Genomic DNA, 25,247 nt, shown 5'->3' with positions numbered 1-25,247 from the left:
GCTCAGTCAAGGGGAATGGCTAAAGGGTCTAGAGGCATTGGCTTCATTGCTGCCTCCACTGAGTGGAGGTAGAGATGTGGATAGATGTTTCTGCATCAGCTACAGAGAGACGGCAAGCATTGCTGACAGACACAACCCTGTTAGGTAACTAGACAATGTCCAACCACACACTTCTCACCATCTATACTCAGAAAATACATGCACAGAGGGGCTAAATCTTTCCTCACTTCTATGCAAAGATCTCAAGGAATCAAGTGCTCCTGCCATCTGCAAATTCTTAGGGAGATCCAGAAAGCTTATTAAAAAGCTTCCTTCATTCATTTACTGGATTCGTATTTATTGAGAACCTTCCAGGTGCCAAGCACTACTAGGCATAGAGAATATAAAAAAGGATCGACTAGGTCCCTGACCTGTGGTAGGAGTGGAAGTAAGTAGTCTAAACTGAAGAGGACTGTACTGTGTCATTTAAGGGAGAGATGTACAGAGAGCCCTGAGAGAGATGGCAAAGGCCAGGGTGCCTCAATCTGATGTGTAGGTAGAAGGAGGAGTGGTGATGGGAGTGGATGGGATCCTGGAAGTCTTCTTAGAGGAGATGCCAGGTAAGGATGAGGGTGAGGGAGCATGTGACCAAGGTCCTGCTAACTGGATCCAGCTCTGTCCAACTTTCTTGCCTGTTGTGTGTATCAGTTAAGGATTATGTGAACACAGAGCTCTCTCAGATACTGTGGAGGATACATAAAATAAACAAAATATAGGATCTCCCACTCTCTGGATACTTGAAATCTGACAGTGACTCCAAAGAAGCATAAGAAAAATAATTAGATCAGCTAGGTGGGTGTGCAGCAATACAATCCCAACTTTGGCTTTATCACTCTGTAAAACTTTCTAACTTTTCACACACTGCCTAGTAAGAAAGCTAAGTCTGTCATGACTGTGGAATTAGCAAGACACTGGGGAACATTCCTGAACATGTCAGTCAGTTGGCACCATGGAACACCAGTGAAGAGCACAGTAGTTAAGAACCATCACCCTGGGGACACCTGAGTGGCTCTTGATTTCAGTTCAGGTCTTGATCTCAGGGTCAGGAGTTCAAACCCTGAGTTGGGCTCCACGCTCGGCATGAAGCCCACATTAAATAAATAAATAAAGGAATTTTCACCCTGAAGTCAGGTCAGCTCCACCACACACTGTTTGAACTTGGGCAAGCCACCTAACCTCTCAGAGACTGTGTCATCTAATCTGTAAAACGGAGATCATAATGGCTCCTATTGCTAGAGTGGTTGTGAGGAGACCTGAGATAAAGCAAGAAAAGTGCTTAGTTCACAGTCTGCCAATAATAACCTCTCAATAATAATAATGAAGTTATGCAATGTTTATTATTTATAATGCTTTACCTTTTAAATATATATGTATAAGCAATATTAATATTATTCTTGAGTTCAGTGCCATTGTAGATGCAAATACATTTAATTAACACTTTTAGACTGTTACCATGATAGTCACTATTCTAAGCACTTCATGTTTTGACTCACTGGATTCTCACAATAACACTGTGAGAAAGGTATCATTATCCCCAGTTTACAGGTAAGAAAACTTGAGCACAGAGAAGTTAAGTAATTTACCCAAGGCCACACAGCAAAACCAGGATTCCAAGGCAGTTTGGCTCAGACTGGGCTCCCCACCACTCTGCACACTGCTTTTTGGTCATAATGAATCAGATACAGTTCTTGAAAAGAATGTTTATAAGGCAAGCTGACATACACTAGGACTCAGGAGAAGTAAAAATCATAAAAGTACCCAAAAAAGAGGTAATGAGAGTCATCAAACCCAAATGGGAAAATCAAAGGAAAGAGAACAATGAAGAGAAGCAGTAGCATGCTGTGTCATGGAAGCAAGAGCAAAGAGTGTTAAAGAAAGGTTGGTAACAGCTAGCCATGTCAAATATTACCATGATGGAAAAGTAGAGAAGCCTTGAGAACAACCAGGATGTGGCACAGTAAGGAGTACAGACAAGGGAGACAATCCCCATGAAGAGTGGAGGGTAAAACCAAATGACAAGGGTTGGCAGCAAAATGACTCTAATCACTGTAGACTTACCTTTTGAAAATGTTAGTAACAAAAGGGAGGCAAGAGAGAATGTTAGTTCAAAGGAATCTTCCCCTCCCAGACAAGGATCCCCTTGTTTGTTATCCGACTGGAACTTACACGTGAAGAAAGAGCAAAGATTCAAGAGACAGTTGTGAACAATTTATGAATGGGCAGAGAATATGGACAGCTTGCATGGGGTGGCTCCAGCAGGTGCTCTAGCTTCTGATTCAAGAAGGAAGAGGAGACGGATGGAGATACAGAGATACTTTGATTTGGAGGGACAATGAAACAACTCACATCAGCTGGTTCTGACCTTCTAGGCAAGAAGATTTCTAGGAAAAGAAGAGAGGATGTCACTGGACATTGCCTGGACAGCTCATTATGGAGATGCCATTTCCCCTTTTGGGTGGTCTGGTAAATTCCTGCTAACCCTTCAGGGTTCTGCCCACCTCCTCTAGCCTCCTCAGTACCAAGGCAGAATTGGGGCTCATGTCACCTGCACCTGTTCACTTATTATCCCTCTCTTACTACATCAGTCATGCCATGTTATAATTATTTTTATTCACATCTCTCTCTCCTTTCAGTGTGAAGTCCTTGATGGTGGAGACCACATTATATATTACATATCAATCTCCCTACCATCTAACTACTACAAAATGATATGCAGTAAATGTGTGTTGAATGAATAAATAAATTACTCCATAAGCCACACATAAAAGAATTGCAACTGGGGGCCAGAAAGTGAATATAACATTTTAGAACTAGCATCCTAAATGTCTAGGTTCATTTCAGATTGAAACAGTCTGCTCTTGGGCAATTACCCTAACCTCTCTGCATCTAATAACCCGAGCTCTGAAAAATGGGGAGCACAATCCATGGAACTATGAGCTTCATTAGTGAATGCCAGAAAAGGGCTTTTTAAGTGGCAAAGTAGATAATTACAGAAAATGCCTCTGAGGGAGAAAGATGACAAAAACGTGTCTCAGGAACAATGAAGGAGCTTTCTTCTAGGGTTTCCACCACATTTCGCTCTGACACAAGCAGCTACAGAGGACCCAGACCCCTCTCAAAGGGCGGGCACTACTAGGTTCCAAGGTTATACGTTCACCAAGTTCATGCACTGCTGTGAAAGACTATTTGTTAGAAAGCACGAGAGAACAAGGTCCTGCTACTCAGCACCTCCCAGCTCAGACCCAATCTGCCTCCTACTTAACTTTCAGCTTTTTCTATTGTCCCACCTTGTGGCTCCTGATTTCTCCTTTAGAGAGCGTCAGCAGGCCACTCAATGCGCTTGACCCCTGGAAATACACTTGTGCTCCCAGGAAGTACATGATTATTTATCACTGCCATTTTCCTAGCATTAGCTAGATAAATAGATACCTGAGTAAGCCCTGAAAGCAGCCACCAGCTGATCTGCACAAGATGTGACACAGCCCAGTCCAGGTGAGCTGCAAAAACAATGTGACATTGAATAATAAGACGTGTTGATGTTCTGGGACTTTTAAAAGCAACACATTCATGATCGACATATTTTATACCTATTCCTAAGGCCACAGAAATTTAAGGCATGATGTATTGTAGATGGCTGGTCCTAAATGTAGAGGAGCATTGCTACAGAGAAGTTTTGGAGGATGGTAATTCTAAAATGTGAGTGTTTGATTAACATTATAATTCCTCTCTACACACACAAAGGCACAAATGCATGTGTGCGTGTGCACACACATGCACATCCCTCTAAAACTGATTTTGCTGGATATAAATTCATAATTAGTTTTCCCCCAAGATACATACATTCCATATTAGTAATATGTGTGATAATACTGGGTAAAGATAGTCTAGACTTTTTAATTGTTGCAGTTAATCAAAAGGTGACTATGTAGAGGAGAAGAGACCAGAGTTGGAAAGAATAGTAGGAGAAAACAAAGAACGGGCATTAGAAGGGAATAAAAGAATATGACACCCCTCCCTCCCAAAAAAGGATGAGAATAAGAATTTATTACTGGATATCGATATCTGTGTCAGTCAGTGTCCCAATTCTTTTCCAGACTGGATGTCAATCCACATTCAAACATCTCCAGAATAGGGGCATTTGAGGTTTGAAAAAGGCCTTGAATTGGCTATATATGTGATACTAAAGAAGGTTTTCTTTTCCAACACTGCAGGTTGCTTTCTTATTATCAAAACAGTTAACAGTCTGTAGATCCTCATCAACACTAAATGCAGAAAATTTGCCACAGCTATAATTAAAACTCTGGTTGGTATCTACATTAGCCAGTTGATCTTAACATTACCCACTCAGAGCTCTTCTTGAAACTTATAATTAGTTGGGAGAGAGATAAAATGACAGCATGTTCCTAGTGACATGACTTCAGAGTCCACGCAGAGGCTGAATGGCCCTTATTCAAGGATACCATATGGGGAAGTCTTTCAATTGTTGAAAAGGAAGGCTAAATGACTTCTAAAATCACCTACAACTGTGGAATCGTAAAATTCAATGACCTCACAAGAAAATCATGAGATTATTCTATGAGGTGGACATCACTGGAACATTCCATCCCTCCTGGAGAGGCTTCCTGTTGAGTACATGGAGAAGCTCCTGAAACAATGTCAGTCACCCTCTCAGTGATCCATACACCTTGCAGTGTTCTTCTGTGCTCCCAGAGCCCTGATGATAAGCTTCCCTGGCCCCAGTTCATCAAATGAAATATCTATCATTAGTGGAATCCTTTCCTGGACAAAGCTGAGGTAAGTAACTTTAGGCCCCATCATGCCTTAGAAATTTGGGGTCACCTATCCCATCAACAGTCAAAACTGAAAATAAAGCCTCAGTAAAAACATTATATTGTTCAACCAGTATGTCATTAGTGTAACAGACATAAATGAAAAGAGATTTGGTCTTTGCTGAGGTCTAGAAACTCAAATCTCTCTCATGGGTATTTCTGTACAGTTTTTACTCCAAGAACTGAATGTGGAAAGATTAAAGTCTAGGGAAGAAAGTGTAGGATGGAAGGCAGACAAGAGCTTAGAGGAAAGGGAACGGGGGACAGAGGGGTCGTAACATGATTAAAGCTTCCACCATGCAATTAATCAAATGTGAGGTATATCACAAGCAATCATAATAAAAAGAACAAATCCTCAGTGCATACCCTTAGAATCCAAGACCTGTAGAAGAATATGTGATGTGGGACACCATTTCAGCTATCCACTTACAGATTTATACAAAGAAAGACTCAGCTGTCAAGAGACTATTTTGGAGTAAAGAAGAAGCAAAGAATCTAAGGGCCACAAGCTTCCTTAAAAATCTTTCAAAAAGAGAAAACTAATCTGTTGTATGAGAAAATATATAAAAATATATAGTAATTCATAGGTAAGGGGTTTTGATCCAATTTATCTGAATACCTGCCTCAATTTCTATTGCCTATTTATATATTTGCATTAATATTTTATCAGTTATTTTGTGTTCGTTAGTGTCTCCTAAACTCCAAATACTTAAGGATGATGTCTTTTTTTTTTTTAAATCCATCTCAATCTCTTGCTATGCTCACTGTGGTTGACTAGCATTCCATAGAATCACTAAAAATGTTTCACACAAATCCAACTTCTGCTTTTCCTTAGGTTAGAGAGATTGATTGAAGCGCTTCAAATAAATGTCACTAGGGAAAGTCTCCATTTGAAATATGGGTAACAATTATTCTGTACCTTCTTTCATTTGTACTGAAGTCATTGTAACTTTTCAAAACATTTTCATGGAGACCATTTCATTTTGGTATCTGTTTCATGAACAGACACCAAAGAACATCACAACCATAAACCCACCAATCGCCCCCACTCACCAGTGAAAGCTATGTCTGGAGTCTTATGCCTTTTGGTAGACAGGCAACTGGAAGTCATTCCTACTCCAGGCAAGTAAATGTCCATTGCAATTCATCTGGCTAGAGTATACCAGCGACCAGTATGAGAGAAAGATGGTGCTAAAGTGACAAGTTATAGCAACTCAGACTGTAAGAAGATTCAGAAGGTCAAAATACAGGTCTTCTCAGTCCTTATAATTTTGAAGGAAGAGATCTCAGTGTCCTTTAATCACCCCCTTAAGTAGTGTGTCCACAGTTTATGACTTCCTCCCATCCTGACATTTCGTCATAATTTAGCATTCTTGGGAAGGCTGAAATGAAAGCTGAATTTTTCACTGGAGCTAGGTCATGCTGACAGTGATAGCAAATGACAGGAGATTAAAAGGAACCACAGATACTGTGCTGAAAATGTCTCATCAAGGTCACCCACTCGTGATAAGGCATGCGGAGGGTAAGGGACAAGTAGAAGCTTATCGCTTAAGAACCACCAGGACAATGACATTATCTAATTATTCCTGTTCATTCCCATCTCCTCCGGCCTTCCACTCCCACACACATGCTTCTAAGCAAGTCTATTATTTAAAAATTACTATAAGATGGTTCTCCCTATCAGCCCAAGATACAGTTACCATAAAGGCAGTGCCACCAACCTTCCCAATCCTGCCAAGCAGAAATAGCCACTCCCAGGCCACTTGGCTCATTTTTTTTACTACAGCACTTACAGATTACATGACTTTCTCCCCCAAAACTATGAACCTCTCATGTGTCTGAAGCATGTCCTCCTCTCCTTTCTGTTTAACTACACAGTCAGTGGCAGAGCCAGCTAGCTATCTACTAACACTCATGATTCTCCCTCTCTCATGCAGAGGTGTTCTGAGAAGTTCCTGCCAAGCCAGCAACTACTTTTTCTAGCTCCATTTATATGTAGGTGTGGCCATAGGACTAGTCTTAGTCAATGGAACATGAGCAGAAGTGACACACTTCACCTTAAGGTTTTTGTAGCATAGCACATATCACAACTGTCTTTTGCCTGCTATCAGGTAGGTGCAAAACTTGACTAGGCAAGATGCTACCAGCCTGATGAGGGCTCAGGAATCCTTGCATGGAAGAAAGCTACTCTGGACTAGAAATAATTCATTTGGCTATATAAGAAGGAGAAATATGGGATCCCTGGGTGGCGCAGCGGTTTGGCACTTGCCTTTGGCCTGGGGCACGATCCTGGAGACCCAGGATCGAATCCCACATCGGGCTCCCGGTGCATGGAGCCTGCTTCTCCCTCTGCCTGTGTCTCTGCCTCTCTCTCTCTCTCTGATGACTATCATAAATAAATAAAAAAATTTAAAAAAAAAAGAAGGAGAAATATACTTCTATTTTAAAATTTTCTTTATGGGTTTTAGGGACTATTTGTTACCAGAGTATGCCCTAACTAATACATAAGCCTAACACAGTGGTATACACATCCATTCCAGAGGTGATAAATAACTAAATAGGGCATTCACCCATTTGCCTATGAAAGAGCCTGATTATTTTGTGCATTTCAAGGAAAAGATTCACGATGGATTGCATCTCATGAAATTATATCCAGTAATTGTTATTATGGAAATTATCTCAGAACACTATATGAAACAGACTGATGCTAGGAGGGTTTTATGTTTCTTCAAATTCATAGATACATATTTAAATTTTGTTACTGTGGGAGAATGTTGAGGTTGCCATGGAAACAAGTTAAAGCAACAGAGTGCACGTGATGCACTGGGATGCTTGGTGCTAGCCATGCCAGCAAAAACATAAAATGATTATATCATACAGAGAAAACTCTAAGGGTTATGGTGTGGTAGCCAACTATTTGTTTTTCACCTTCTAGGAACCATAATGTAACACACTGATTTGTTCACAATTTTGATAATATTGCCCATTCTGCAATGAAATGGATTTTAGAATAAAGATTAGATTATTGGTAGATGATCATCACTCTGTCTCCACCCTTCTGGAAAAATACACACACGCACACACACACAGACTGGGCCTATACAAGTAGAATCTGATTGAGTTGATGAATTGAATGGACAATAAATTTAAAGTAAGCAATCAAATTAAGCCCCTCCTGAGCAGAGGCTTTGGAGCAAATTTCTTAAGTAATTACCCCAACTCTTTGATTTACTTCACCATGCACACAGAGCCTTTATTGATCTTTTCTCTGTGGTCCAGAAGCCTAATTCTCTGCAATATACTTGCTCCTTATTCAAGTTATCATCACTCTCTTATGAAAATTAAATGTTTCAAGCAGGGCGAGTCTACCTCCCCCAGGGATATTACTCTTCTCTCTGAGTGACCTTAGGGCCTAAAGTGTCTGGAAGCAATAATCATGAGACAGTACAAAGGGCAGGTGGCTTGGATCCAAATTAAAAGAGAATAGAAATGGATTTGAGCTCATGAAACGTGGCAAGCTGGGGTAGAGATATTTGATGGGCAAGAACACTTTGTGTGGGAGGTGGAGGAGCACTGATATCCCTACCTGTTCTTTGAATGGTAAAGGTAAAGAAAAAACTCCCCTGACATCTTTTCTCATGAACACCCTAGAAAGTAATTCAGGAAAACTTTCAACTCTAAGGAGACACAAAGAAAAATGACAGCATCCTGACTTTTAGTATAGACTCCCCTTTCTTCCCTTTATCTCACCCTATCATTTCGATTCTATGTGCTGATTCACTAATGTCTTCTCCAGCCCCTCCTACTTTCATTCTGAAACTATACTGGTCAACTTCTTAAAGAAGAGACACAAACTTCCAGCGCCCTTCCCTCCCTGGGACAGTGGAAGCCACACAGGAAAAAGATTCCAGGGGACAGAAGCTGCTACTGTAGTGAGAAGTATGACAGAAAGGATGCAGATGGACCCTGGAGCCCACCCTCAATGGTACAAACCTTTTCAAGGCAGAACTACATGGCATATGCAAACATTAAGAGAAGCTGAATTCAATCACAATGCCAGACAGTCTCAGGCGGCCCCTTGACTGCTCCTGGTGCAAACCAGGGTCAAAGACGTCTGACGGGGCTCAGTAGACAGAGGAGATCAATAATGCTAAAGAGTAATGTCTGCAGTGAGAAACAAATCATTGCAAGTTCAAATAAAATGCTATCCGTGCTCAGGTCTCCTGAAGGAAGCCCTACATCTGCCACACTGGCATTGCCCCCGTGACACCTTCTTCCTTCGTAGGAGGGAAGAATGAGGGAGAGAGAAAGAGCAGGAGCCAGCGGTGGTCCTACAGCTATTGTGTTGTCTGCAACTGAGAAGCCCCAAATAGCTTAGTGCCCATCTGGCTGACTCAAGGAGAAAACACTGAGAGCATGAACTATTTTGAGAATGTTGGGAATAAAGCATACCTCAGTCTCTGAAGAGATTGGGAGGTGGTTAAGTGAAGTTATGAACAGCAGGATAAACATCAAGCAAATTGTATTTAATGACTTAAACCTACTGGGAACTTATTACATGAGCCAGGTCCAATTTACTCTTAAGAAAATGAGAGCTTGGAGAAGTTAAGCCATATTCCCAACATCCCAGGCTTGTAAGTGGTTACCCCAAGACTCACACCAATGCTGACACATTACAAAGTCCAACAGTGGCCTTAAATCTATGCCACACAGCTCTGTATAGGGCTCACTTGTAACTGCAACTAAATATGTTTACCTATGCCTTTCTCTTCCTCGTGGTCTTCATCATGTCAGGGTCACTGGTGTGCACTTGACCCATCTGGATGCATAGAAATAAGGACACATATTTCTAAAGGCCATCGAGCTGTCTTGGTGGAGGCTAGAGGCACAGAACAATGGATTACAGGGAATTGCAGAGGCATAGAGATTGAAGCGTCATATTATGCCCTATGCTTCTCTTGGCTAAGTCCACTCAGAGAAAGCTGGGTTGTTGAATTAAGGGGATAACTGGCAAATTCTACTGTGGGTTGCTCACATCTCCATATTTTTATTGTAATTGTTGCTGTTGTTCAATAGATAACATATTGTTTTGAGAACCTATACCAAAAGAAGCAAAAATTATGCAGGAGGCAGAGTCAATTGCCGGGACTTAAAACTCCATATTGGGAGCATGCTGTCAGGACCCTTCTGCGGATGCAAATGCTCTGTGTCTCCCCAATCCTCTTGACCCATTTCACAGATGTGGCACTTGTGATAAAAATGGAAAAAATTCAAAATGAGTAATATCTACTTCATTCTACCTGTGATTAAAACTTACTCTTCTGCCTTAGGAAGGAAACTAGGATTTAATCAGCAGGTCTGGGGATCCCTGGGTGGCGCAGCGGTTTGGCGCCTGCCTTTGGCCCAGGGCGCGATCCTGGAGACCCGGGATCGAATCCCACGTCGGGCTCCCAGTGCATGGAGCCTGCTTCTCCCTCTGCCTGTGTCTCTGCCTCTCTCTCTCTCTCTCTCTCTCTCTCTCTGTGACTATCATAAATAAAAAAAAAAAAAAAAAAAAAAAAAATAATCAGCAGGTCTGATGAGTAACTCCCTGTGCTGGGTGATTTATCCACACACTAGCTTATCAATTTCTCACAACCACCTTCGAGATACCACACACCTACCTTCCAGCTGATGGAACTGAGGTTACAGTGATCAGTTTGCCCAGAGCAGGACCTGTGTGGCTGCATAGGGACACACGCCTATATTCTTACAACATTCAAAACCAGTACTCTTTCTTCTATGCTCTTCTTTGGGCCTCCTTTAATAGATTTAGATCCTTGCCACACCTTTAGGTCATCATTGTCAACTTTAGCAGTCATCGGGCAGTAGAGTAGAAATTCCTTAACTAAGTGCTTTGCCTCTCCTCTCTTGCTTGTGCCTAAAACTGGCATACAGAAGAATCATTCCAATGACTTGAAAGTTGATTAGTTGAGTAGTTGGTTGGTTAGCTTATTCCAGATTTCCAGAGACTTAAAGAGAAGCATTCCATGTCAAAAGAAATTTTCATGGATAATGTCTATTTGGGAAAGGATTGCAGATGAGCAGACACAATGCACCCACAGATTGGTCCGCCTCTGGAGAACACAGCATGTAGCAGCTCCTCCACCAGGTAAACTTGTGTGAGTCAAGTCATTTTCCTTCTCTGAAGCTCAGTGTCTTCATCTTTAAAATTGGCATCATGCCCTACCTACCTCAAAGAAGCACACTGAGGAACAAATGAGATGATCTACATAAAAAGCCAATCATTGCTTTACATGTGTACATTCAGCACAGTGGAGTTTCTGTCTCAATCCTTTCTGATCTACCTGTTTATTGTCCTTGAGGGATATGGGGTGAGGGCATGTGTCGTGCTCACTGCGGTTTTTTTTTTTTTTGTAAGATTTTATTTACTTATTCATGAGAGACACAGAAAGAGGCAGAGACACAGGCAGAGGGAAAAGCAGGCTCCCCATGTGGTGCCCAATGTGGGACTCGATCTCAGGACCCTGGGATCACAACCCGAGCCAAAGGCAGATGCTCAACCACTGAGCCACCCAGGCGCCCTGTGCCCACTGCTGGTTAAGTGCAGAAGGAAGAAAAGAGGCATCAATTTTTGGGATTCCCACTTTCTCTAATCTTATCTAGCTGGAGGAAGAGGCAATTTATACCCTTGCCATTTATCTGCAGCTACCCTGGTGGTGATGGCCAGGAAGGTGGCATTTCCAACAAACAGTGTCTGGCGATTGTAAGGCCAGATGATTACTTTACTACTATTTGGTGTGTTGTGTAACAGATCTCCATATTGTGTCATTCAGAGTCTCTCACAACTGCCTGGATCCCACAGATGGTGTCTCCGCTTTTATACCGCCCTACTTTCCCAGAATTTCTACATCTCCAGGGCCATTACCGCCTCCTGACTCTCTCACACTTATCCTATTATGCTATTATCCTGCACCCAGCACTGGCTGCTTTATTTTCTACTTTCTGCCACAATATTATGGGCACTGAGCTACAGGCTCTCAGATAGTGTCTGTCTGCTTGCTGTTTGTGCGCTCCACTGGGGAAAAGGGGGGTGTGGAACATCTATTTGTGTACATATCAGGCAAGAGACAATGCCAAAGCATTTCCACAAGCAGGAAGCATCCGAACAAGGATGCTGCAGGCAGAGGAAGAGGTAGCATGCTCCAGCTAAAATAACTAAACCTCATAGTTTCAAGTCACCACATACCCTGCTATGTATACAATCCAAACTACAAGGGAAGATTTGCAGCTGGCCGGTAAATTATCTTTATGTGCCTCCCCCCTTTAAAAATAATAAAAATTTAAAAATAATAAAATAATAAAAATCACTTTACAGTATTAACTATTTAAAGGGGTTCCCTACACAGAATTCTCTGCCTCCATGACAGGTGCTTTTCTGTGTCAATGGAATAGGATAGAATCTGAGGGTTATTCAGATCCAGTGTGAAGTTCAAATTATACCTGGATTTCCAAATACTAGTTATATCACCCAGGCTATAGTTTTTGCACTACAACCAACTTAGCAAGTGACTCAAACTTTTGAACTTCTATTTCTTCATCTTTTATATGGGGATGATGCTGTGTACCTGGTATGGTTTGGGGAAAATAACTGAAGTATGTAGAAGCTTGTGATATCATGCCCACAAACAGATGAATAAATGTTTCTTTATCCCACTCCCTTCTTTAACACTCAAATATGCCACCAACCCACACGTGGCTGTATCATGTAATTCCAATGGCCTATCTCCCTAGGTAAACTGGTTTCCATGGGGCTGGATTCATCCCATCTTACTCAGCCCAGGGACTTAGAATAAGGGCTTAACAAATATTAGTGGAATTAGGGACAAGTGGAATTACAAACCTGCAGAACAATTGGTGAGTTCAAAGGAAGAGAGGATTACAGTTTTTTTGAAAACTTCTTTTCAGCAATACCCTTACAGATTGCCATTAATAGTACTCTCTTCAAAAATGACCTCTGCTTCCATTTTACACACAAAAAATAACAGACAGGAGAGGGAAGAAGAGAGAGGGAGACAAGGAGGGAGGGAGGAAGGAAAAAAAGAGAGAGAGAGAAAGAAGGAAAGAAAGAAAGAAGAAAGAAAGAAACGCAGAAGAAGAAAGAAAAGAAGAAATAAGAAGAAAAGAAGAAAGGAAAGAAAGAAAGAAAGAAAGAAAGAAAGAAAGAAAGAAAGAAAGAAAGAAAGAAAGAAGAAAGAAAGAAAGATCAAGCAAGCAACACCTGGGAGCTTCCTATGTCAAACAACAGTCCCTGACTTAAGCAGAATGCTTGTAGAATACAAATCAACTTCATTACTAGCCACTCCTAAAGGATAATTAAGAAGGACAATGTGATTTGGGAAAGGAAGGAAGAGAGAATCCCTAACTCCCACGACTGACCAGAAATGACTTGACTTCTCTGACGTGTTATATTATCAGTGTTACTCTCACATCCCAGCAGCGAAACAGGTGGAAGGCAGATGGTGGATCTTTCATGGAATCCCAAACAGATCACAATCAGACATCTTCTTTATTTACTGAGCACCTACTATGTGTTCACAGCTCAGCAGCCCAGAAACTAATTCAGATCAGCTTAGCCCCAGTGGGATAAAGTTTGAGCCATGAATGATAAAGCTTGAATTAAATGCTTATTTAGAAGGAAGGAACAAGCAAGCTGCCTCAAAAAGGAAAGGGGACCAGCCCCCACTCTGGGAGGGACAACATCTAGACCTCCCCTCAAAGAAAGTCTTATGTGTGGACCCAGGTGCTGTTGAGGGGGGCTTGGCCGGGTGGTGGGGGATAAAAGGCTTTCTGGAGGCCCTCTGACCCCAGCCGTCCCACGGGAAATGAGCGAGGAGGCTGCTGGCTGGCAGACAAGCAGGTGTGCCCTTAAGAAGCCATGGAGATTAGCTGGGGCTTATCCAAACCTCTGCAGGAGGCAAATCTCTCCTGGCTCTCTCAGGAGACCTCAGCGCTCCTCTGGCATCAAATAAGCCAGATGCAGAATGGACGTCAACTTGGCCTTTGTGAATCCAGGGCCCCAGAGCAGGAATCTGGACACCATAACACTCACCAGGGCCCCCAGTGAGAAGGAGTTTTTGAAGAATATGTTTAGAAAAAGGAAAAGAGAGCAAAAGAAACAATGACAAGCTGTAACCACAGATAAATGAATGCTCACTTATACTTAGATCTTCGTCTTTGGGGCAATTTTTACACTGCATCCCCCCCCCCACCCGCCACCCTATACCCAAATTTGACAATTTGAACAAAAGTTTCTTCTTTCTGTAGAAAATATGCCCTCTGGGAAAAATAGTTGGCATCTGGTCTTCAGCAAAGGTAAAAGCCAGAAGGCTCAAGGTTTGAGATCCTCCTTCTTAGCAGCCTATAGAAAGCAAATTAGCAACAGTGGAAAGAGGGGAAAGGGGGTTCCCATCAGTGCCGAATACACCCACTTAATTCCATGCCAAGGCCCAATAATGTGGTAGAAAGAACACTGGCTTTAGATCCAGTGGATGTGCCGTAGAATCCTGATTCTGCGGTGTACAAGCTGTGTGACTCTGAACAGGTCACCTAACCTCTCTGAGCATTGATTTTCCTATCCTAAGATGAGCATTAAACAGAATAATTGCATAAGCAGCCGGCAGAGTACCTTGCATGTGAAAAGTGCTCAATAAAGTTAGATCCTTCCACTCTTCCCTCTTTCGCCAACCCAATTCTCTATATAAAACAGTAGATAAAATCTCTACTATTTCACACTTGTCGAAACCCATTCCCTGGGAGGGTCATTCACTTGCCCAAACCTCACCTAGATGGAAAGAGTAGAGATCAGAATCCAGATTTCCCAGAAGCCCTTGCTAGGCCTTCCTGTTTGAGGGGCACCATAAAGATGACCCAGTGCCCCGTCTCAGAAAGGTCCAAGAATGGCTGTGGCAGAGACCAGTACACACAGGGCGGGGGGTGGAGGGGTACCCTGTGAAGGAGTCCAGTGAGGCCAGAGCCATAACTGTCTTTCAAACATGGCTGAAACTCAGCAGGAAACATGTGGGATGTGTGGGATGGGGGAGGGGAGGTTCTTCACGGCTTCAACTAATTGTGTAACCAAGAGCCTTCTTATCTTTCAAACTGGTTGTGCCACACCCATACCCACATACAAGACAACTGGCTCTGGAATGTCTGAAACAGAGAGATGTCCTTGATGCAATGACAACAACAATAGGACTTTTTTCACAATTCACTGCCTTCCCTGCCAGCACATGTGGTGCAAGCAGGAACATAACTCCAGAGACTGGGTATAGCCTTCTCTCCATTTGACTCTCAGATCATCTTTGGGGTGGGAAAGTTCCCTGCGAGCCGGATTGTGGTCCATCTTGTCTCGGTTTCTTCCTGGAGGTGGTTGAATTTCTACTTCTATTTGAAAGATCCTACCACTGGTACCCAAACGGATAATTTTAGAACTAAGACTCTCATACATGTCCTTTTGTTTTATAAATGAAGGAACTGAAGGAGGCTTGGAGATGTGGGAAAACACTTGCCCTAGGTCATGAAACGGATTTGGTCAGCTGTCGATTCAGTGCCCACTTCCTCCACTGATTGACCTAGCATTTTGGGGGCCCATGTGGATAGGAGAAACAATCTCTTTGCAGTTTCATCATTCTAGAGCTAACTGCGCACAGAGCTCATGAGGAAGGCACTCAAGGTCAGTGTGATAAGAACACAATCAGTATGACAAATATTCAAATATTCCATTAAATATCCTCAAAGAAAAAGTAAATAAATAAAATGCCAAAAAGCCCTTGCAAGCAGTATTACTTTCTTAATTTAGAGATTTCTTTATGGGTCCCCAAGGCAGTGTGTTATAATTATTACAGAGAATGTAAATCACTATTAATACATTCTTTGGTTTAGTCTCATCATGTCTGATAAAGTTGTTTCATTCAGCTATGATTTACCTACTCTGTTCTAGGTATTTCCTAAGTGCCAAGAATATGCAGATGGACAGCCACAGCCTCTGTGCTCAGGAAATTCACTGTCTAAGGAAGGGGAAAGACAGGTACTACATAAAATAAATCAAAGACCTAAATGTAAGGCCTAAGGCTATAAAACACTTAAGATAAAGCATAGGGAAAAGTTTCATTACATTGGATTTGGCAATGATTTCTTGGATGTTACATCAAAAGCCATGCAGAAAAAGAAAAAAAAAAGATAAATCAGACTACATAAAAATTTAAAACTTCTATGCATTAAATGACATGATCAGCAAAAAAGGAATCTACTGACTAGAAGGAAATATTTGCAAATCATCTATCTGATGAAGGATCCCAAATATATGAAAAACTCTTACAACTCAACAACAAAAACAAAATCTCAATTCAAAAATGGGCAAAAGACTTGAATTTTTACAAAGAAGGCATAAAAATGGCCAGTAAGTACATGAAAATAGCTCCATTCATCAGGGAAATGACCATTTAAACAGTGAGATACCACCTAACACTCCTTAAAATGATTGCTACTCAAAAACAAAACAAAACAAAACACCCAGAAAACAAGCATTGGAAAAAGGTATGGAGAAATAGGAAGCCTTGTAAAACAGGGTAGCCAGTGTGGAAAATAGTGTGGTGATGCCTCCAATACTTAAAAATAGAACTACCCTGTGATTCCACAATCTCACTTGTGGGTACATATCCAAACAATTGAAAGCAGGGTCCTGAAGAGATATTTGTATGTCCATGTTCATAGCAGAATTATTACAGCAGCCCAAAAGTAGAAGTGACCCAACTGTCCACTGACAGATGAATAGATAAATAAGATATGTATATACATACAGCAGAATATTACTCAGCCTTACAAAAGAAGGAAATCCTCATACATGCTACAGTATGAGTGGACTGGAGGATATTATACCAAGTGACAGGAGCCAGTCACAAGACAACAGACTGTGAAGACAACTAGTATACGATTTCACTTGTATCTTGAATCTAAAAAAAACAAAGCAAATGAATGGACATAAAAGACAGAAACAGATTCATAAGCACTGAGAACAAACTGGTAGTTTTCAAAGGGGAGGAAAATTGGGAGGTGGGGGTTGATAACAGGGAAGGGAGGAGAGTTAGAGGTACAAACTTCCAACTATAAGTCACACGGATGAAAAGTACAGTATAGGAAATATCGTCAATACTATTATAATAACTTTGTTAAAAAATGATTAAGATAGTAATTTTTATGCCATATATTTTACTAAATTTTTTTTTAAAAAAGAAGAAATACAGGGACTGCATTATCTATCACCAGTAAACTTTGCAAGAGTGCATGGAAATTTCTAGTGCCCCAACAAACACCACAAGAGATAGTGCTAGGTGAAGTCCCTAGAAAACCACTCACAAAGACACACCAAGATTCTGCGTGAAAGCTTGTATCCTGAGATCCTGAGAGGATAAGAGGGAAAACGTTGCTGAAGAAAGATGGTGAACTCCAGAGCCCTATTGAGTCTTTCTTACAGACCACAAGCCTCAGCAGGTGTTCATAACACCAATAATGTTAAATTTCTCCATCCAAAGTTACACATCGCTTGCAGGGCCATTTTGATAGAACAGACATAGAGCAGCCTAAAAAGTTCTAAAACATAAACCTTTGCTTTTGACTGTGAAGAAGTTTCTCTTTGTGTCTCGGGGCAGAGGCAGTGGGTACCGAGGCAGCCTTTGTAGTGATTTGGTACGTTTTTGAAACAAAACATTGAACTCGCAGGAAAGGACTTACCGGTGGACTTCATCTGACCGATATTCTAGATCTTTCTTTGTTCCCCTTCCATAGGGCCGGTCTCCTGGAGCACCACAGTCTTGGAAAGATGGAAACAACTGAATGTGGACCACCAGCATCTATACTGAGAGGGAATACAAGAAAGACAGCTTACCTGAGGTAAAGGGAAAATCATTTCCCCATGGTCTCAATGCTTAGATCTCACCCCACCTATGGGCCCTTAAAACACCATGCCTCTCTCTCTCTAGTTGTTCATGAGTTCCCTTTTTGTGTGTCCAAGTACTCAGTGCTGTGCTAAGGCTGAGGGTACATGGAAAGTCAGCCCCTGGACTTCGTAACCTCTCATCCTAGGGAGTGAGAAGGCACGAAAGCATGAATTACACTGTCATAAGGCAGGACGTCTTGTGGTTCTGTCTGCATAAACTAAAGGAAGCCCACATGCTTCCCCTCATGCCACTGTCAGAAGAGAAAGCCAGAGTCCAGAGAAACAAAAGATACAACAAGGAGTGGCTCTTCACACGCTTGGCTGGATGAGGTGGCTGTCTCATACCCATGCTCCCTGGTGCTCAGCATCCCTCTCACTACATGCCCAGTCTCTGTCTGGACTTGGTCAGAGCCCACAGATGAGGTTGAGAACACAGGACTCCATCCCTAACCAAGCCAGGTAGCCTCTCAGCAGGGGCACCCCCTGTGCCTTGGCCACAGAACACGCAGCCATATCTCAGGTCAAAAGGCAAGCGGCCAGTGAGTGCACTGCAAGCCCATCAGCACCACTGTCCAAAATGCAAGGTTGGCAGCACTGTCTTCACAAATTAAATATGACACATCACCATGATCCCATGGCTCTGATAGACCTCACTGCCTGACATGCTGGGTCAGCCTAATTCCCACCCATTTCAGACACCCAAACAAATGAACACATGCTTCCTGATGATGCAAAACTGTGTGTGTGTGTGTGTGTGTGTGTGTGTGTGTGTGTGTGTTTCCAAGGCTCCATAGAACTGTATGATCATCAATTAAACATTCATCAGACTTCCACTGACCTAGAAGAGGGAAGCACCATCAGTAGGGCCTGAGCATTGGCATCAGCTATCTCTAAAGTCAGTTTCTTGCCTCGGTCAGTGGAACACATTTAAACCTCAATGAAGGGCCCTCACTATCTTTTGTACTGGATCCATCCACCAGGCTGAATGAAGCTTTTAGAACCAGCAAGGACCAGATGGCCCTCCAAGATCATTTCTGAATGTTTCCATCTGAGTCATTTGTATGCGGAAGTCTTCACAAAATAGCAATCTGGGTAGCAGGCTCCAGGCTGAGTCCAGCTTTCCAGACAGCCCATCTTTGCCTACAATTGAGAAGACAAGCACAATATTGTAGGGTTCCACAAAAATATTACAGCATTTATCTATATGTGTAGCATCAAATACATGAAGTGTCCCTGTCAGGCTGTCACTACAATGGTAGCGTGCCACAACTACCTCCCTCCCCCACTTACTTTTCTTTCTCCCACTGCACCTACCACTCCTCCCTCAGAGCAGGCTGAAAGCCAGGTTGCGAATCAGCCAGCAGAGGGTACCACCACACTGGGGTAATGATCCGATTCCTGGCAAATTCAGAGCCAAAAGAGATTTAGACTAATGGATATGGGCTCTAGTCTTGTCACATGCTGGGAACTCCTAGCCAAAAAGTGGGGAGGGATGGAAGACACAGAGCCAGAAGTGCACAGGCCGACGGGCCTGCTCATCTGAGGAAGAGGGAAGGCAGTAATTGTGACTGCAGTGTCAAGAGTTCCAGGGTCGGGGAAACTGAGGTTCATAAGTGGGAGGCAATCAGTATGAAAGGGGTCAACCAAGCACTCTCCGGCATGGGTATCTACCCTAGAGAAGAGAAAACTTATGCACATGTAAACATTCATTCGTGGATATTACAGCAGCTCTGTTCGTCATTACCCCAAACTGGGAATGATCCAAATGTCTTACTATCAGTGAATGAATAAACCAACTGTGGTATATCCATACAACAGAAAACCACTCGGCATCAAAAAAGACAACAAATTATTGATACATACAACAATGTGGATGAACCTCAGAGGCATTATGTTGAGTGAAAGAAGCCATTCTCAAAAAGTTCCATTTGCATGACCCCATTTTTACAAGATTTTCAGCATCTCTGCATTGTCAGGGACAATGTCCAGACTTCCTCTACAAAGGAAGAGCATGAAAGAACTTTTTGGAGTTGATGAAACTATTCTGTATCTTGCTTTTGGTGATGATTACATGAATCTATAGATAGATGTGTTAAAAATCATAGAACTGTATACTCAAGCAAGTCAATTTCACCATATGTTAATTAAAAATAAACATTTTAAGGGATGTCTGGGTGGCTCAGTGGGTGAGCATCTGTCTTTGGCTCAGGGCGTGATCCTGGTCCCAGGATCGAATCCCACATCAGGCTCCCTGTCTATGTCTCTGCCTCTCTCTCTGTGTCTCTCATGAATACATAAATAAAATCTTTTTTAAAAAAAAAATTAAAAAATAAACATTTTAAAAGAAAAAATGCATTAAGAAATCAAAGGGATATAATGTGAGGGGCAGGATGAGATAAGCAGGTGAAGAGTGAGATCAATGAATGGTCATCATCAAGAATGTATAGTGGAGGCAAAGCACAGAGGGCCAGAAGTAGAGTCCATTCAGGAGGACAGGCTGACGGGACCAGAGAGGCTACCTGGACCCTGGTGGTGCTGGCTGAGCAGGGAGTTTGCCACTCATTGTTCATGTGGCCCCAGAGTCTCTGCTCACCCTTGGGAACCAACATTCATGGTGGTATAGAGCACGCTTAAGTTATTTCTTCACCTCACTTGCTGGGAAGGAGGGGTTCATCAGATTTGGGCAAGGGTTTAGTTGAGAAGGGGCAAATGACAAACAAAAACTAGACTAATCTAATCCTCTTATTTACAGATGAGGAATCTGGGAGAGCCCCCAAATCTCACAGCCTGTTAGTGCCCTCAGAGGTCTTGAATCCCAGCCCTGGATCTTTCCACCATGGCTCACACCACTACCTTATCAGTTCTCCAGCCTGGGGATGGTACTCCTCTTTATCTGTCCTGGGCAGGTGAGACTATGTTTTTCCATTTAAAAAAGAGCAAAACAGGGCAGCCCAGGTAGCTCAGCAGTTTAGCTCTGGCTTCAGCCCAGGGCCGGATCCTGGAGATTCGGGATCAAGTCCCACGTCAGGCTCCCTGCATGGAGCCTGCTTCTCCCTCTGCCTGTGTCTCTGCCCCCCCCCCCTTCTCTGTGTTTCTCATGAATAAATAAATAAAATCTTTTTTAAAAAATTAAAAATTTAAAAAATTTTAAAACATTAAAAAGAGCAAAACAAAGGTGACTCCATAGCATCCCATCACAACACATCAAAACATTCACTACCTCCCTTAACCTTTTACTTGCTGTTCTTTTCTCAGATGAATCGCTCATTAAATCCCATGTCTAAATCCTGTGTCATTCTTCTCTTACTCAAGCCATTATATACAATGATTAGACTGGATGATTAAAAAGATAGTCAAAGATCTTATCTATCAAATAACCTTCTATGGCCTTTCCACATGTCTCATTTGCAACTAACTCTGTAGAGCTCAGAGGACTGCCTCACACTTTGCATATATGACTCTCTTGGATTCAATGGTATGTGAGACAAGACCTAGTTTAAAAAAAAAGAATGGAGATGGAGGTCCTGATTCGCACTGCTGATAAGAGATGGGAGATTTTATGATATGTAGATGTGACATGGTTATGAAATTCTAGGCAAATTACTTCTTCTCCTGAGACTTAGCTTGCTCCCTTATAACATGAGCTGATGAGATTAGAAAATCATGATGATACTTTCTGTTCCTACAATGTTATGTTCCCTGTTTAGCCTTAAGTATAGATGGTAAATAATTAAACCAATTCACACAAAAAAAATTTTTTTGAGAAGTTTAATTCAGCAAATAGTTCTTGAGAGTCTATTCTATTTTCAGGCTACACACTAGCCAGGAGGTATTTAAGAATATGTAAGAAAAGAACTCTGCCTTTAAGGACACAAAACCTAATGGTCAGAACAAGACTCTAGATTTAAAGGTTCTAGAGTCAAGTCACTCTGTTTCCCTTGGAACTATTTGGGTCATTTGTTTAACCTCTCTGAACCTATTTCTTCATCTCTAAATTGCAACTAATAATGGCTCCAGCTAGGAGTGAGAAGCTGTTGTTAGCTACTGAGCTACAACTCAATGAGAGTATATTCAGTTTTATCATGAAGCCCTTTATGTTACTCTTCTGCCCTCTTGAAACAGCATTTTTCTTTCTCCCTCCCATACTTTTTTTGTAAATGATCTCCACTTTTAATCCCATTTCTTGAAGCTGAATTTTCTATTAGTGCTTTAAGATGCAACTCAAGTCTTACTTCTCCATGAAGACTTACCCATCTGTTCCAGCCAATACACATCTCTAACGTCTCTGCGTTTTTGTTGTCTTTTTAAAAACATTATATGGTATTTTCTATTGCTTCATAATTGACTCAGGTATGTATGGTTGTAAACTTTCTTGAACTCCAGCTTCTTATGTCACTAACTGCCCATGGACACCTCAAATTCTACAGGTATCAAGTTGAATCCATGATCTTGTCCAAAGATGCTGCTCCTCTCCTTGAGCTCATTTCAGTTCATAGTTTCTCAGTTGCTTACACCAGATACTCAAGTATCTATCATGTTTCCTCTCCAACATACTCACCTCCAATCCATCATACCAATCCCAATTTATGTGCACCGTTCAGATCGTCCTCTCTCATCTCCACTGTCTCAGCCTTCCATGAACATCTCTTGACTGGGTTAATGCAATGGCAGAAGGCAGGATGTATCAGTATCACTTAGCAAGCTTTTCAAAATATCCTTATTTACCTTCCCATCACCCTGTATCAGATCAGAGACTTGGCTGAGGTGAGGGAAAAGACAGAAGATTAGGGAGGGGGAAAAAACAGCCTGTGTATTTTGCAAAAGCTTCCCAGATTTTTCTGATATATTGTCTGTCACTGCTGAGCACCATAACTTTAAACTTCCTCGTCTCCAATCCTTTCTTCCTCTATGGCTCAAATAACTTTTCAAAATTTGTAGTAATAATGGCCCCTCACTGTCTTTCAGGAACAAAAAAACAACAGATTCTTGACCCTGGCTTTCACATGGCTCCGGGCCACTTTCTTGACCTGATTTCCTCTAATTTCTTCCATGCCCAGTAGGTTCTAGACACACCAACTAGATCTTGGTGCCCTAGACACACCATACCCTTTCATATCCCCCCTGCCCTGATTCATGCCATTTCATGCCTTGGAATTCCCTTCTGTTCTCTTCTCATTAACCCTACCTGAAAACAATCCCAAACTAATGCCGCCCCCTCCATAAAGTCTTCAGCAATTCCTGCCCTCTTCTAGGCAGAATTAACTGTTCCCTCCCCTATACTTTCATATCATTCTATTCATAGAGCTAATCTACTGACCAACAGTTTGAGTAGGCTACCTTCCTTGACTCCCTCCAAAAAGCTACAGCTCTTTTCTTTTGGTCTCCTACTTTAACTCTGTTATAGCTACACCCTATTGCACTGTGTGTGTGTGTGTATGTGTGTGTGTGCTGAGTTTCCTAATCTGTTTATCTACTAAATTAAACCATGATCTCCTCAAAGATGGATACCATCTTCTCTTTCTTTGAACTCTTAACACCAAAGAAGAGTGCAGAATTTTAGTGACTACTAAATAAATAATTCTTCGGTCAAAATTCAAATTAGACATCATTCCCTAGTCAGCCTTTCCCAGACCTAAGAAGTGGCAGCACCTTGCTTCTGCCACCAGAGCACACAGTACATATCACCTTTTACTGAAACTATCTGTTGATGAGTCCATCTCCTTAACTAAGGCTGTAACTTCATTAGGGGTATGACCCATGTTTTAATATCTTTCTTACCTGTGGCATATTACACAGAGTCTGACAAAAGCTCCACTCGCCAATGTTCTAGAACAACTAAACTGAATGTACTGTTGTTTCTTTTCAGGGATCCTCACTGTATCTTTTACTACTCTTCCATGTTGATACCTCCTCCAGCCCTGGGCCGAGAGTGAGCATTCAGCAAATATTTGTCAATTGACGGTCTTATTGGATGTTCCAGAATAAGCTGAGAGGATGCAGTGCCCTTCTCAGCTGTATTTCTAGGAAGGACAGATTGAGTCTTTCAGGGCTACACCCCAACCCTAGCTGATGTCCTGGTATTTCAAGACAAGTCAGCAAAAACAAGGATCTGTCACTGTTCTGGTTTCTAGCTTATTTACCCAGCCAAATACAAGCCATTTTACTCCTCTCCAGTTGTCCCAATATGCTCACCAGTTTGGCATGTACCATATTAACCTTGTCCAGGAGTGAAAAAAAAAATAGAAGGGACACCGAAATAAAATCTCAGGAGAATTAAAAGTAATGCCTACTTATGTGACAAGTTCTATTCAAAGCTGAGGGTTGGATCACTGTCCAGTGCATTCATAGTACATAGGCCTACTGGAAAATGAAAACTTTTAGCATTATTTTATCCACAACTGAAGAGTTTTGAAATTTTATTTTTAAAAATTATACCAAAATATCGGGATATTTATGGGCATAAACTCAATCACATCTTATTATTAAAAGTTATGAAAACACTGCATGGTATGGTGTCCTTTACACAGTAATAATAATTACCATGTTTTTTAAAAGGATAAACATGTTAAAATCTCTCTTTTCCCCCATATTTAAATAAAATAACACAAATCCCCTTTTAGAAGTTTATAAATTGCCCAACCGTTTTGAAATCTTAGGTACAATCATCCTTAAAAACATTGTTAGCTACTGAGCAACGCCCAAGAAATCATATTTCTAAAAGTTGAGAAATTGCATGAACTGGAGTTAAATGAAAAGAATGAGTTCAACATTGGTTATAGCACACAGACTGGAGAAGGGACAGAAAGCATGGTTGCCATCATAATAGCAGACATGTCAAAAAAATTTTAGAGTCCCTCTCCAGATAGGTTTGTTGGTGAAATTACTCAGAAGCAGAAAATAATGACCCTGAACTTCTTATTTAAGGTAAAAGACATAGGATATTGGTGAACTTGAATTCACATTTTATGATTTCATCTAAAAGTCCTCAGAGTCATGATTACTCTCAGTTTCTACAATCTAGGATAGATGGTTGTCTTTCTATAATGAGGTCATTTGTGTGATGAGCTGCAATGCAGTATTTTAAGACTCCATGAAGAAGAATGAAATGAAGTCAAGAACAGAGGCACTACTAGTTCAGACTCATCATGTAAAACCTGATACTAGAAAAAAGATTGGTCTGGGCTTAACTGATTCTAACTGATTATCTGTAGCACCAAAATTCATTGGTATAAAATGAAGCGATGGGAGATATCCAAAATAACCAGTCCTAATCAGGGAAGGACAAGCCCCAGTTAAGATCACTATCCTGCGTTGCCATTTTAGGTCATTTCCCAGATTAGCAAGTAGTGGAGAGCGAGAAAACCATTTTGAGAAGTTTCAGT

At 41.6% G+C, this 25,247-nt stretch overlaps 2 long non-coding RNA genes across 3 annotated transcripts; one reads left to right on the top strand and one right to left on the bottom strand.

Annotated features, from left to right (window-relative positions):
- Window positions 1-2,220: 2,220 nt before the first annotated feature.
- On the bottom strand, window positions 2,221-4,551 carry LOC111095802. The gene is made up of 3 exons (XR_005359133.1): window positions 4,089-4,551; window positions 3,469-3,536; window positions 2,221-2,420 (listed from the first exon to the last, which is right to left on the bottom strand). It is a non-coding gene; the product is annotated as an uncharacterized LOC111095802 (long non-coding RNA).
- Window positions 4,552-4,632: 81 nt separating this feature from the next.
- Window positions 4,633-24,149, top strand: LOC106558789. 2 transcript variants are annotated; one of them, XR_005359124.1, is made up of 5 exons: window positions 4,633-4,833; window positions 15,871-15,957; window positions 17,715-17,819; window positions 20,618-20,771; window positions 23,732-24,149. It is a non-coding gene; the product is annotated as an uncharacterized LOC106558789 (long non-coding RNA). The 2 variants fall into 2 exon arrangements; XR_005359123.1 differs by lacking the exon at window positions 15,871-15,957 and having other exon boundaries at window positions 4,634-4,833.
- Window positions 24,150-25,247: the final 1,098 nt, after the last annotated feature.

Source organism: Canis lupus, chromosome 5 (assembly GCF_011100685.1).
Source record: "Canis lupus familiaris isolate Mischka breed German Shepherd chromosome 5, alternate assembly UU_Cfam_GSD_1.0, whole genome shotgun sequence".
In the NCBI taxonomy this organism is placed as follows: Eukaryota; Metazoa; Chordata; class Mammalia; order Carnivora; family Canidae; genus Canis; species Canis lupus.
Note: the sequence above shows the minus strand (reverse complement) of the source record. Positions and strands in the feature narration are given on the sequence as shown.